This window comes from Odocoileus virginianus, chromosome 4 (assembly GCF_023699985.2).
Source record: "Odocoileus virginianus isolate 20LAN1187 ecotype Illinois chromosome 4, Ovbor_1.2, whole genome shotgun sequence".
In the NCBI taxonomy this organism is placed as follows: domain Eukaryota; kingdom Metazoa; phylum Chordata; class Mammalia; order Artiodactyla; family Cervidae; genus Odocoileus; species Odocoileus virginianus.
The window spans coordinates 81,230,676-81,241,947 of NC_069677.1; the positions used below are offsets into that span (position 1 = coordinate 81,230,676).

At 56.0% G+C, this 11,272-nt stretch overlaps 1 long non-coding RNA gene across 1 annotated transcript; it reads right to left on the reverse strand.

Moving 5' to 3' along the window:
* Positions 1-8,435: 8,435 nt before the first annotated feature.
* LOC139034819 (uncharacterized) lies at positions 8,436-10,704 on the reverse strand. The gene is made up of 3 exons (XR_011487394.1): positions 10,617-10,704; positions 9,179-9,990; positions 8,436-8,846 (listed from the first exon to the last, which is right to left on the reverse strand). It is a non-coding gene; the product is annotated as an uncharacterized lncRNA (long non-coding RNA).
* Between the last annotated feature and the right edge of the window lie 568 nt (positions 10,705-11,272).

The following is an 11,272-nucleotide window of genomic DNA, read 5'->3' on the forward strand; positions in this document are numbered from 1 at the left end:
AGTCTCGGCAGCTGGGAGCCCTGAGCACAGCACGCAGCTGGGGTGGGAACCACTGCCCAGCAAATGGGATCGAGTTGGGGCCCAACACGCCCACTGCCCCACGCAGGGCAGCGCTGGCTGGCAGCTCAGCCCTGGCTCTCGGGAGTTGAAGGCTCACTGCTCCGAGCAGGGTATTGGCATGTGGACATTAGAGCCACAGAGGAGCAGACTGCTGGTGGGTGGAAGTCACGTGAATCAGTGCAAACGGGGACTTCATGGGGAGCAGAGACCAAACTCTGGCTGGTGGCGTGGTCTCCGCTGCCCCGTGTCCCCTGGACTTCCTTTTCAGTATCTGTCTGTCTGCTCACTGGCATTTACAAAGGCTTTAAACTCTTTTCCTGAGGACATAAACAGATTGTGGGCTTGCTTAGTGCTTTGCCTCAGTCTCTCATCCATGAAGCCAGAGGGTGTGTGCTGCCTGCCCAGGAGCCGTGATGATTAAATCAGACCCTCCCAGGCCCAAGCAGGGAGGTCTTGGTGACTGCTCACCATCCTTGTCCCCTCCAAACTGCCATGCCGACGAGTCCCTGAACACCATGCAAGACTCCCAGGACCTCTGACCCACCACTCCCCACTGCTCTTCAGCACCAGGGCATCAGGCACAGCTGGGCAGAGCAGTGGGCTCAGGAGTTGATGGAAACAGTGATGCCGGTGGTTTCTACATGGCCATCCTCTATCCCTCACTGACTGGGGTCTTGACAAGGCCAAGATCAGCAAGGAAAGCTGACTGCATTCCTATGAGTTGTTCACATCTCTGGTTTACTTACAAACCAGAGCTACAATTAACATCTTGTGTTTGCACAGTGCCCTACAGTTTACAAGCCCCCTCGAGTAACCATGATCTCCTCCGATACTTCCGAGGCAGGACAGTTACCCCGCTCTCCCCACCTTACAGACACGGGAACAGAGCCCAGGATGTATAAGTGACTTGCCTGCTGTGGCTTCAAGTCCATTTCCTCTCCTGATGCGTCCACCTCCCCCAGATCTCAGACTACAGATGGAAGGGAAGCTTGGAACACCCCGGACCTGATCATTTTATAGATGACCACTTTCCACTATTGCTGTGACCCACCCAGGGCAGAAGGACAAGGAGAGACCATTTCCTTTTAAATCACGACAAAAGCAGAAGCAATATCACCACCATCCTGAGGGAAACATCTGCTGTCTGGGCTGCCCTGACCACCTCAACTTACAGAGACAAAAGACTAGATAGAGTCTGTCTTCATAAAATTGCCTCTTTAAAGAGATTTCTTACATATAAGCAAACACAGCAAGCAAACACAGCACACACATGTATGGCCACCCAAGTCAGCCCGGCTGCCCAGACTCTTGGTTATTTTTAGTTCCCACCTAAAATGTAGGATGTTTTTGGTCATAGTGGTTTGGGCAGTGGTGCTGTTTGTCTGGATTGAAAGGTGGAGGGTCTGGGCCTTCTGAGTGTTAAGGTCCATGTTTAGGAAAGCTGGTCCTGGGCCGGGGGTTGAGGGGTCACCAAATTAACACTCTGAGTTCATTGCCCAGCCCAGGGGTCTGGTGACTTGCAGCCTCTTTGCTTAAAATGGCCTGGGATTGCTCCCCTGTGCCCTTGGGTGACAATATACTTAGACACTAGTTCTATACAAGAACAGGGCAAGGTGGGGGAGGGGAGGTCAAGGAGGATCATCGTGCCAGGAGGCACTGAGGTCTTGTCCGACGTGCTGTGAAAGGTTTGAAGCCCGGCCAGTCAGACGGCTCACTCCTGGCAGGGAGCTGGACCTGGGCCCCCTGCAGCCCCTCACACAGAGAGCAGAGGAGACCTTGATTCCACTCCCAACACGCCCCCGCTCCAGTCTGTCCACGACCCTCTGTCTTTCTTGGCGGGATGGGCCTGCCACCAGGGACCCCGCAGTGGCCGGGGACCTAGAGGACTCTGGGTGTCTCCCTTCGCCCCCATGACACACAGGAGGCCCCCTGAATCACTGCTCACAGGGAGCAGTGTCCAGGGTTTTCTCTCCTCAATCTGTTCTCATGACCTCCCTCCTTTGCTTTCATGTCACATTTCATAACCCGGCCCCTCTCCCATCACACATGGTGTCATCCTTGCTCCCCAACTGTGTCAGCTGCTCAGCAAGCCTCCACTGCATCACATGCTGCCTGTGGGGGGGCGGCCACCCGCCCCCTGCTTCCAGGGCAGGAAACACCCCGCAGAGTAGCCGGGCGCTGCTGACCCCAGGCGGGGGCTCCAGGACCCTGGGAGTCCAAGCTTCAGACCCCTTGTGCCTGCCAGGCTTCACCTCCCCCACAAGAGTCCCCCCTACACACGACACACACACACACACACACACACACACACACACACACACACACAGCCCAAAAGGCTTCTTCCTTCCCTGAACTGGATGGATTCCCGAAACGCTGTCTCAGTGTGAAAAAAACCAATCACACAGTGAATGCGCTCGGGGAAGTGGCTGTCGGAGCTTCTGGAAAATTCAGAGTGTTCTTTTCTGGGAAAAAAAGAGTCCTTTGGAAAGTGAATAATCCCTTCCTCATGTCCTTGATAGGAAGACAGGCTTTGCGTGCTAGGTCTCTTGGGGGGTGGGGGGGTGGGGCGTTGGGGGGCGGCCCGGGGATCAAATTCAGGACCAAATGTGACCGATAGACTTGGAGTTGATCGCCCGGCTGGGGCCCTGAGGGCCAGGAGGACCTGGGAACACAGACACTGGACACAGGCCGCAGCAGCACCGCCTGCACCAAGTGGTCTCCGAGGTCACCCTGAGCACAGAGGATGCTGTTGACCTCTCCGAGGGCCTGTCTCTGCTACTGTTTTCTAGAATCACCTCCTGGGTTCCAGACCTCTTGGTCCCAGTCCTGGTGGGTGGGGGGCTTTCCCTCTGTTCTCCCATCATAGTTGTGTGGTCTGGTTTCCAAGGCCACTTGCTCAGCGAGTAGGAAACACAAGGATCTCCCCTAAGAGCATTTTTGCTTCCCCAGTGCTGCCAGACCAGGAATGCGTATGGCTGTGAAATGACTGACCCAAATCTCCCTTCCCTGCCCATCCACCCTCATTTCATTTGGCTTGAACCTCTCCCATCAGGCAGTAACAATGCACCGTCTGTGTCCCCTGCAGTGGACAGGGACAGCACGGGCTGTGGGCTCAGTGGCTCGGGTGATATGTCAGGTCTGGGAAAAAGTCTTGTGCTCTGTCGACCTCAGAGGGGTCTGGGCTCCTTCAGTGGTCACACCCGAGAAGGTGCCTCCCGGGGTGGGCTGGTGGCCTGGCCTCTGTCGCGAGGGCCGGCCACAGGTGAGCCAGGAAGGCACAGCATGCAGGAACTGGTGATACCCTTCCTCTGCTTCCTCCCACCTCTCAGTCATTGGGGGCTGACTCAGGCCAGGTCAATTCCCCCAGCCTGACGGGCCACCCTTGTGACCCACTGGAAAGGGGAACCCTGGAAAGCAAGCTGCAACCCCCCCCCCCAACTGAGGCAGGTGGAGCAGCTGGATGGATGGACTCTGTGGGCTTCGGAGATTGGGTGGTCAGGTCAAGGGCAAGTCCACTGCATCTCATGGGTCAGGACACTCCTTGGGAGGCAGGGGTGGGGACTGTAGCTGGGAGACCCTTGCCTAGGCTTCATCCTCCAGGTCAAGTCCTGGTCCCAAGGAGAGCTGAGGGCCCAGCCCCAGGCACAGGGTGGTGATCGTTGCCCGCTAAGATGCGTCCCTCAGCGGACTGCCTCCCCCACACCCCTGTCTCCCCTGCTCTTGAATCTCTTGTACAGGAGACAGATTTGTTGTCATTTTTTAGTCTCTAAGTGTGTCCGACTCTTTGTGACCCCATGGACTGCAGCACACCAGACTTCCCAGCCCTTCACTATCTCCCAGAATTTGCTCAGACTCATGTCCATTGAGTCAGTGATGCCATCCAACCTTCTCATCCTTTGCTTCGAGCCTTCACAGTCAGAGGAAGGGGACCAGGCTCTTGCCCCTTCCCGGTGGGAGACTGGGCTTTCTGGCCTGAGGCTGGCAGGTGTGGCCGTGTGCTGGCTCTGGCTCATGAAATGATCACAGAGCCAGGGCCCCCACCCAAGCGGAGCCCCAGGAGGCTCTGCCTTGGCCATGAGGAGGGGGCCCAGAGCAGGACACCTTCACCCTGATCTTGAATGAAGGGGTCCGCCACCAACAGACAACATGGGCAGGAAATAAAGCTTCTGTAGCAAAGCACGGGGCATCCACGGCTGGTGCAGCTGAATGACCTGCTGGAGGCTGCCCGGAATGAGCGCTGTCTCAGGGCAAGAGGTGAGGGGTTGCCAGCATCATGGTCCCGTCGCTGTGCCAGGTGAACTGCAAGCACTGCGGCATCCTTCACTGGGTCAGGCCGCCCAGCACCCTGGGACCAGGGCTGCCCCTGAGAAAGGCCCATGCCAGCCCCCAGTTCCCATCCTCTGCCCAGTGAGCACCCCACCTCCCCCCAAACCCTGGTCAAAGAAGACCGATGGGTAGAACCCACCCACCAAGGGGCTCCAGGCCGGATGACCAGGCCCTGGGCACACACAGCTGCAGAGCCAGCCGCGGGACTTTCCAGAACCGCAGGGAGAAGGCACAGGCATGGACAGGCCCGGGCTCCATGGGAAGAAGCACCGCGGATGAAGGCCCTTGGGGGAAAGAGTGGATGCAGGGGGGCGGTCACCTGGGGCCCCTGCTCTTCGGGGCAGGTATTTCACTCACTGCTTGGGTCAGGGTTTGAGGGCTGCGTGGGGGCTCTGCCGCATACTCCTCTTTGTCTTGTGTTCTTATAGCCTTCTGGAGCTGTGCCAATGCTGCCAGCTTGGGCCATGCACAAACAGTCTGAATTCAGCCCTGCCAGGCCTCTGGATCAGGCCGGGGAGGTGGGGCCATCCATGTGACTGCAGTGTCACTGGGAGGGTGGGTGGCCCCAAGAGGACCCCCGACCGCTGGGTGCACCTCAGGGTCCTCAGCCATGACCTGCCCTGTCCCCAGAGATCCTACCGGCATCCAAGGCCCTGTTCCCAACTGCTGGCTGAAGAAGCACATGGCCGAGTGGCAGCCCCCCACCAACTCCTTGGCACAACTGAAAAGCTGCTCAATAGCATCGGGCCCCAGAGCCAGGCAGTCTGAGGAAACCCCCTGAAAGATCCCTTGGGGGCTGGGGGAGTGGAGCCAGGCAAAGTCTTCTTGGTCCGGGAATAGTTTATGACCATGGAGGACTCCCAGGGCCTGGCACCAGGTCCTCCACCAGCCGAACTGAGAAGGCCAAGTAACAGCCAAGAGGGAAGGGGAGGGGGAGGACAGAAGACTGAGCAGAGAGTGTCTCTAGGACAGCACCGAGGGTCAGGGTGGCCCCTGGTCTGACCTGGTTGGGGCTGGCCAGAGTGCTGTGCCAGTGGATCTCCATGGCAACTGGCCAGGATGCCGCTGATGAAGAGTGGGGACATGAAGGCTGCTCTGGACTCTCCTGAGAAAGAAGCACTTGGCTCCTGGCACACAGCTAGCAGAGGCCCACTCAGAGACTCTGCAGCTGGTCGCCGGCCTCATTCTGGGAGGACTGGTCATGTTTCCTGCGAGTGGAACACTGCGCTGGGAGCTGTGGGGGTCATCACCAGCCACTAGACCCCAGGCTGGGTCTCCAGCAGACGTGGCCCAGGGATGATAGCATGCCTCAACTCCACCCACCACCCCGGGGTGTGTTCCAGAAGTTTGTTTCTGTTTTTCCCCTTCTTGGCTTTTTTTCATTGACTCACGTCAGCAGTCTGATCTGCAAAGTTGAAACTATGGCAAAAGTGAATACTTGGTGATTTTACAGGGGCTGGAAGAGTTTGAGTAGGTGGAGCCCAGAGGATACTCAGGATCTGTGGGGGATGCAGGTCCAAACCTATCGAGTGTATTAACACAACACCAGGAGTGAGGCTTGGTGCTCAGGACTGTGCGTGATGATGGTGTGTCCGTGTCAGTCCACCCGCTGTGACGAATGCGCCGCTCTGGTGGGGGTGTTGACGGCGGCCAAGGCCGTGGGTGTGCAGGGGTGGAGAAATCTCTGTACCTTCCTCTCAGTTTTTCTGGGAACCCAAAACTACTCTGAAAAATAAAGCCTATCTTTTTTAAAGGTGTACACCTGAAAGCTCTTCATCTTTCCCCAAAATTCAAATGTACTTTCATTAACAATACACCGGATGTTTACTTTGGGCTTCCCGGATGTCTCAATAGGTAAAGAATCTGCCTGCAGTGGAGAAGGCACAGGAGACGTGAGTTCAATCCCTGGGTCGGGAAGATCCCCTGGAGGAGGAAATGGCAAAACACTCCAGTACTCTCCTGAGGGAAATTCCATGGACAGAGGAGACTGGCAGGCTATGGTCCATGGGGTCGCAAAGAGTCAAACACAACTGAGCATGTGTGTTTATTCTGATTTTTAAATCTTTGCAAACATCCCCCTAGTGATTGCATGATTTGTTCTCATTCCGTTTGAGACAATGAAGAGCATCACGTGGACGGGTGCCTCTCCCTGATTCTCAGGACCTCCAGAGATTCCCCAGGGAGAGCACAAGAGGGGGGCCTCCAAGCCTGAGAGGAGCCCCCATGGGCTCCACAAGGCTCAGCTTCCTGGAAACCCCTCAGCACTCCCTTCTCTCACCCACTGTCCATCCTTTCAGAGACTTCTCTGACTCTGCTCCACCCCAGCCCTGGCAAAGGTGGGTCCAGGCTGTCTGGGTTTGACACTTACACATTTTAAGGCACAACTTCAAGAAAAAGAATACAGTACATATCCACAAAATGTAGAAGATATATCCACAAAATGTAGAAGATATATCCACAAGGTGGAAAAATGATTACTGAGAATGAGAAAAGAAATAATAGCAAAGGACATATTTTACATGCAACATGCAAGGCAAAATCCAAAAATAGGAAGTAAGCTTTCATTAATTAATCAACAGATCTGTGTAATTCTCTCTTTTTTTCTATGTTTTTAACTGAATACTGTGATTGTCTCTTTCCATGACAACAATGTTATATTTCCTATAAAGAGAGTGGAAGGGCTCTTCACTGGAAATATTCACGTGGCTGATCAGAATTTGTTCTAATTATTGATAGAAAAGTTTCTTTACTGATGATGTCAAGCATCTATTTAACATAATAAAATTTAGGGAAACCTCTGCTGAGGTGTTCTGTCTCTCTGTGAACTGTCAGATTTGGAGGAATGTTCCGTAGATGAGCTCTGACTGTGTTCTGGAGACCGGTCTCTGCTGGGCTGTGCACATACTTCTGGGATCTGAACCCATCGGACATGCTGAGGTCCAGACCTGACCTCTGACCCCGAGTGTCCTGGTCACTGGAGCAGGGTGCCAGGGGTAGGATGATGACTGAGGGTGCCCAGCAGACCATCCCCACAGACATCCCACTACACCCAAGTGAGGTGTGGCCCCCACACTGCCGCTACATGCCTGGGCCTCCTGCAAGGCCCCCGAGGGGACACACCTGGGGTGGGAACGGCTCCAGGCTGGAGGAGGGAGGCCGTAACTGATTGGCCTGGAGCTTCTCACTCCTTCAACATTCAGGCCAACCCCGAGGGACCAAGGCCCACGCGTCCCCTCTCTGAATCCCCCCGCCCCGGGTGGCCTGTGCCTCATTCGGGGACTCTTGGCTTCCCAAGCATCACCTAGAAACAGCACTTGCAGATCAAGATGGGCTGTCTGGATGTGGGGGAGCCAGCAGGAAGCCACCTCCAGAAGGCAAAGGCGTGGGTCTCCTCAGCCTCCAGTTGAATTTGTTCCTGGCTCTTCAAGAGCAGCCCAGCTCTGGCCCGGGCGTAGAGAGTGGCAGGTGTGTCTGGAGGCTGTGGTCCACGGACAGTTGGTGAACGCAGCTAAAGAGAGTGGCCAGCCCTGAGTCCCATTCACCCTCCCTCTGGCCTCCCATGAATGAGGATGACAGTCGCCCAGGCAGAGCTTAAGAGGCACCCCCTTGAAGGCGGTGCCTCCCACCCCGCTGCGGGGAAAGATGTGAGCAGGTATGGCATGGGGCCAGGCGGCTAGCCTTTGTGGGTGTCACACCAGCTTTCAGACAGTGTCTGGGCCGGCACAGGAGGCTTCCTGAGTGCAAGAAGGGAAGACGATCAGTGCTCTGCCCACATCCTCCTGAAGGCTAACGGCTGGTGGGATCGAGAGCGCGGGAGGCCTGGCCAGGCGTCAGTAGCACTGGGGACAGGCGGCCGGGCAGGGAGGTCCCTGGGCTTCTGTCCTAGTGACTGTGCAGGATGGGGGGTGAAGGGGGGAGGGGCAGGGTGGGCTCCTGCTTCCAGAACAACAGGGGTGCGGGGGAGGGGCAGGGCCTTCAGCAGCCACAGCATGTGAGGCCGTTCCAGGTAGCTAACAGCCCCAGGTCTCCAGGTCTCCTGATCTATTTCTTGCTTCTAGGACACACCTGTCACAGTGGACACTCCCGGGACAGGTGGTCACTGCAGCAGGAAGACAAGGGGGACCTGGAATTGGGGGGCGGGGCTTTAAAGACTACTCCTCCCCTCCATGTCTCATGTCACCCAGCTCATTCCCATGGGCCAGACGTTAGGGGCTCCACTCCTGCCCCACATGGACAGGGAGCCTGGGAGGCGTCATGGGAGGGCAGCTGGGAGGGGTGACCTGAATTGTTGTAGGGTCCAGGAAGAGGGGTGTGAAGCTCTAAGTGGGCCAATCCCCTGGAGGCCAGTCTGAGCTGTAGACCCCCTGGTCTGGGGGTGATGGTCACCCAAGAAGAGGATCAGGTCCCGGGGGCTCACTCCCGACCCCGACAGCGACAGCCCCGTGGAGGGGGAGCTCCATCTGGAACGAAGAGCAGAGGGCGCCCCAAGGTCAGGCTCACCCTGCGTCCACCCTCCTCTTACTGGGTCTGCCACAGGGCACTAAACAATTCCAAGGACCTCTTTACTGAGGTTTAAGGTCAGCTTTAAAATGGCTGTTTACCTGGGGAGCTAGAAAACGGTTGTTTTTCCTCATGTGGCAGGCTCCACACACCTCATGTCCACCTGAGGCATGGGCAGCAGGGCTTCAGGCCACCCCAGCTCCCTAAGCTCCCCTCCCAGTCCCCCACCACCGAGAACCTCCCCCTCACTCACACACCCTCTCTTGCCCAGCATGCCTCTCCCCTTCCTCACCTGACAAGTATTACTTGTTCCTCCACACACATCACTGATGTCACCTCCTCCAGGAAGCCAGCTGAGCCTGCCCCACCAGATCCAACTCCATTATCTTCCACCATAGCCCTGGCAGGCCTCACAGTGCCACTGAAGCTGCCTGTTTACCCCCTTGGGCCCCAGCAGCCCAGAGCCAAGCTGGTACCACCCATCCTAAATCCCCAGACCAGGATCATGTCCCCAAGGAATGGTCACCATGAGGAGACCTGGCTGGGCTCCACAAACAGATGGGGTCTGTGACAACCGATGAAGCTGATGCAGAGGTTTGGGGGCCCCTTGAGATGCCAAAATCCCAGCAGAGAGCCCTGCCTCTGGCCACCTAGATCTCTCAGGCAATTTCCTTGGGTGCCTCCAAGGCTGGTCATCTGAACCAGACTGACTCAAATGTTCTGTTACTTGCAACAACAGGCCTTCTAGGGCACAGAGCGTATTAGAAGGTACTCGGAACACACTGTGATGGGAGCTCTGAGAGGGACACGGAGAGCTCAGGGCAGGCAGCCCCCTGTGGCAGGGTACTGCCTTCTTGGTGGGATCGAGAGTGAAGCCCACGTGACCTCACCTCTCTGGCCCTCCTTGTCCCCCAAGCCGAGCTCTGGATGAATTTCCAGACTGTCGTCCTTAAGTGCCTCTGACCGTATCTCAGGCTAGGGCTCACGCTGCTGACTGAGGGTTTGGTGTCCATGCAGGCATCAGTGATGGCTTCCACACGGCAGACCCCGCTGGGCGTTTCTGTTAACCCCATTCTCCCCATTCAGTGGAAGGGAAGACAGAAGCTGCAGGGAGGGGGCGAGATGGCTTAAGGTGAGACTGCTTGGGCCACATGGAGGGGAAGTGCTGTCTACCTGCTGCCTGGGGCCCGACACCTGTTACTAGAGAGCCTCTGGAAGATTCTCTCTTCCATTCTCCAGGACTCCATTCGGACTCCCCACCCTGTTCCCCCAGCTCCCGTCTTTCAGATGGGCCTTCTTCCTTCCCACTGCCTCTCTGGGGACCTGAATTGTGAGTCCAGACACAGCCAGTCAGATTGCCCAATCCACTCCATTTCCTGGAGAGCAAATACTCCATCACGCTGCTTTTCCTCCAGCACTTTGAAAACATGTGTGTGTGTGTGTGTGTGTGTGTGTGTGTGTGTGGCAGGGGGGCAGGGGTGGGAGGATGAAGGGAGTTTTTATTTTCACTCTCTCTCCTCATGCATTTATATCCCGTGGCTGCAATAACAAAATACATCATTGTCACCATCATCGCCATCATCCCAGAATTGAGATGATGAGAGACTGGATTCAGGTTGTAGCAGCAAATCAGGACAAATTTGAGAGATGTTATGACAGAATAAGGGCTTCCGTTATAGCTCACTTGGTAAAGAATCTATCTGCAATGCAGGAGACCCGGGTTCGATTACCAGGTTGGGAAGATCCCCTGGAGAAGGAAATGGCAACCCACTCCAGTATTCTTGCTTGGAGAATCCCACGGACAGAGGAGCCTGGTAGGCTACAGTCCATGATGTCACAAAGAGTTGGACATGACTTAGTGACTAAAGAGAGAGAGAAAGATGACAGAATAATGTGCAGACTTAGAGAAGAAGTAAATGCTAGAGGGGAAAAGAAAAGAGGACTTGGAAATGGCCATGTGGGACCCAGAATAGGTGACTGGGGAAAAAGAGAGACGAGTCAGGGGCAACATTCACAGAGGATGGAGGCCTGGAATGGGGGGTGGGGGCACACAGGCGTGGGATGTGAATGTGGGCAGGAGAGCCTGGGGCCACGAGGGTGACCAAGCAGAAGGTCAGGAACCCAGACTCCATGGTCAAGGTCAGATCAAGGATTGGAGTCAGAGAAAGTGTCAGAGGAGGAGGAGCCGAGCAGGAAAAGGGCAATCGGAAGCGGAGATCTGGAGCTATGTTGCTTGTCTGTTTTGTGGGTTGATGTGGATTTGCTGCTGTTTTCAGGATAAAGATGGCCTTCACCTGGTTGACCAAAGTGATCAACTCCTCATTTTCCTAACAGAAGACAGTGGGTCCTTCTGGGGGAAGTAATAGTTATTCCAGCGGCTGCAGTT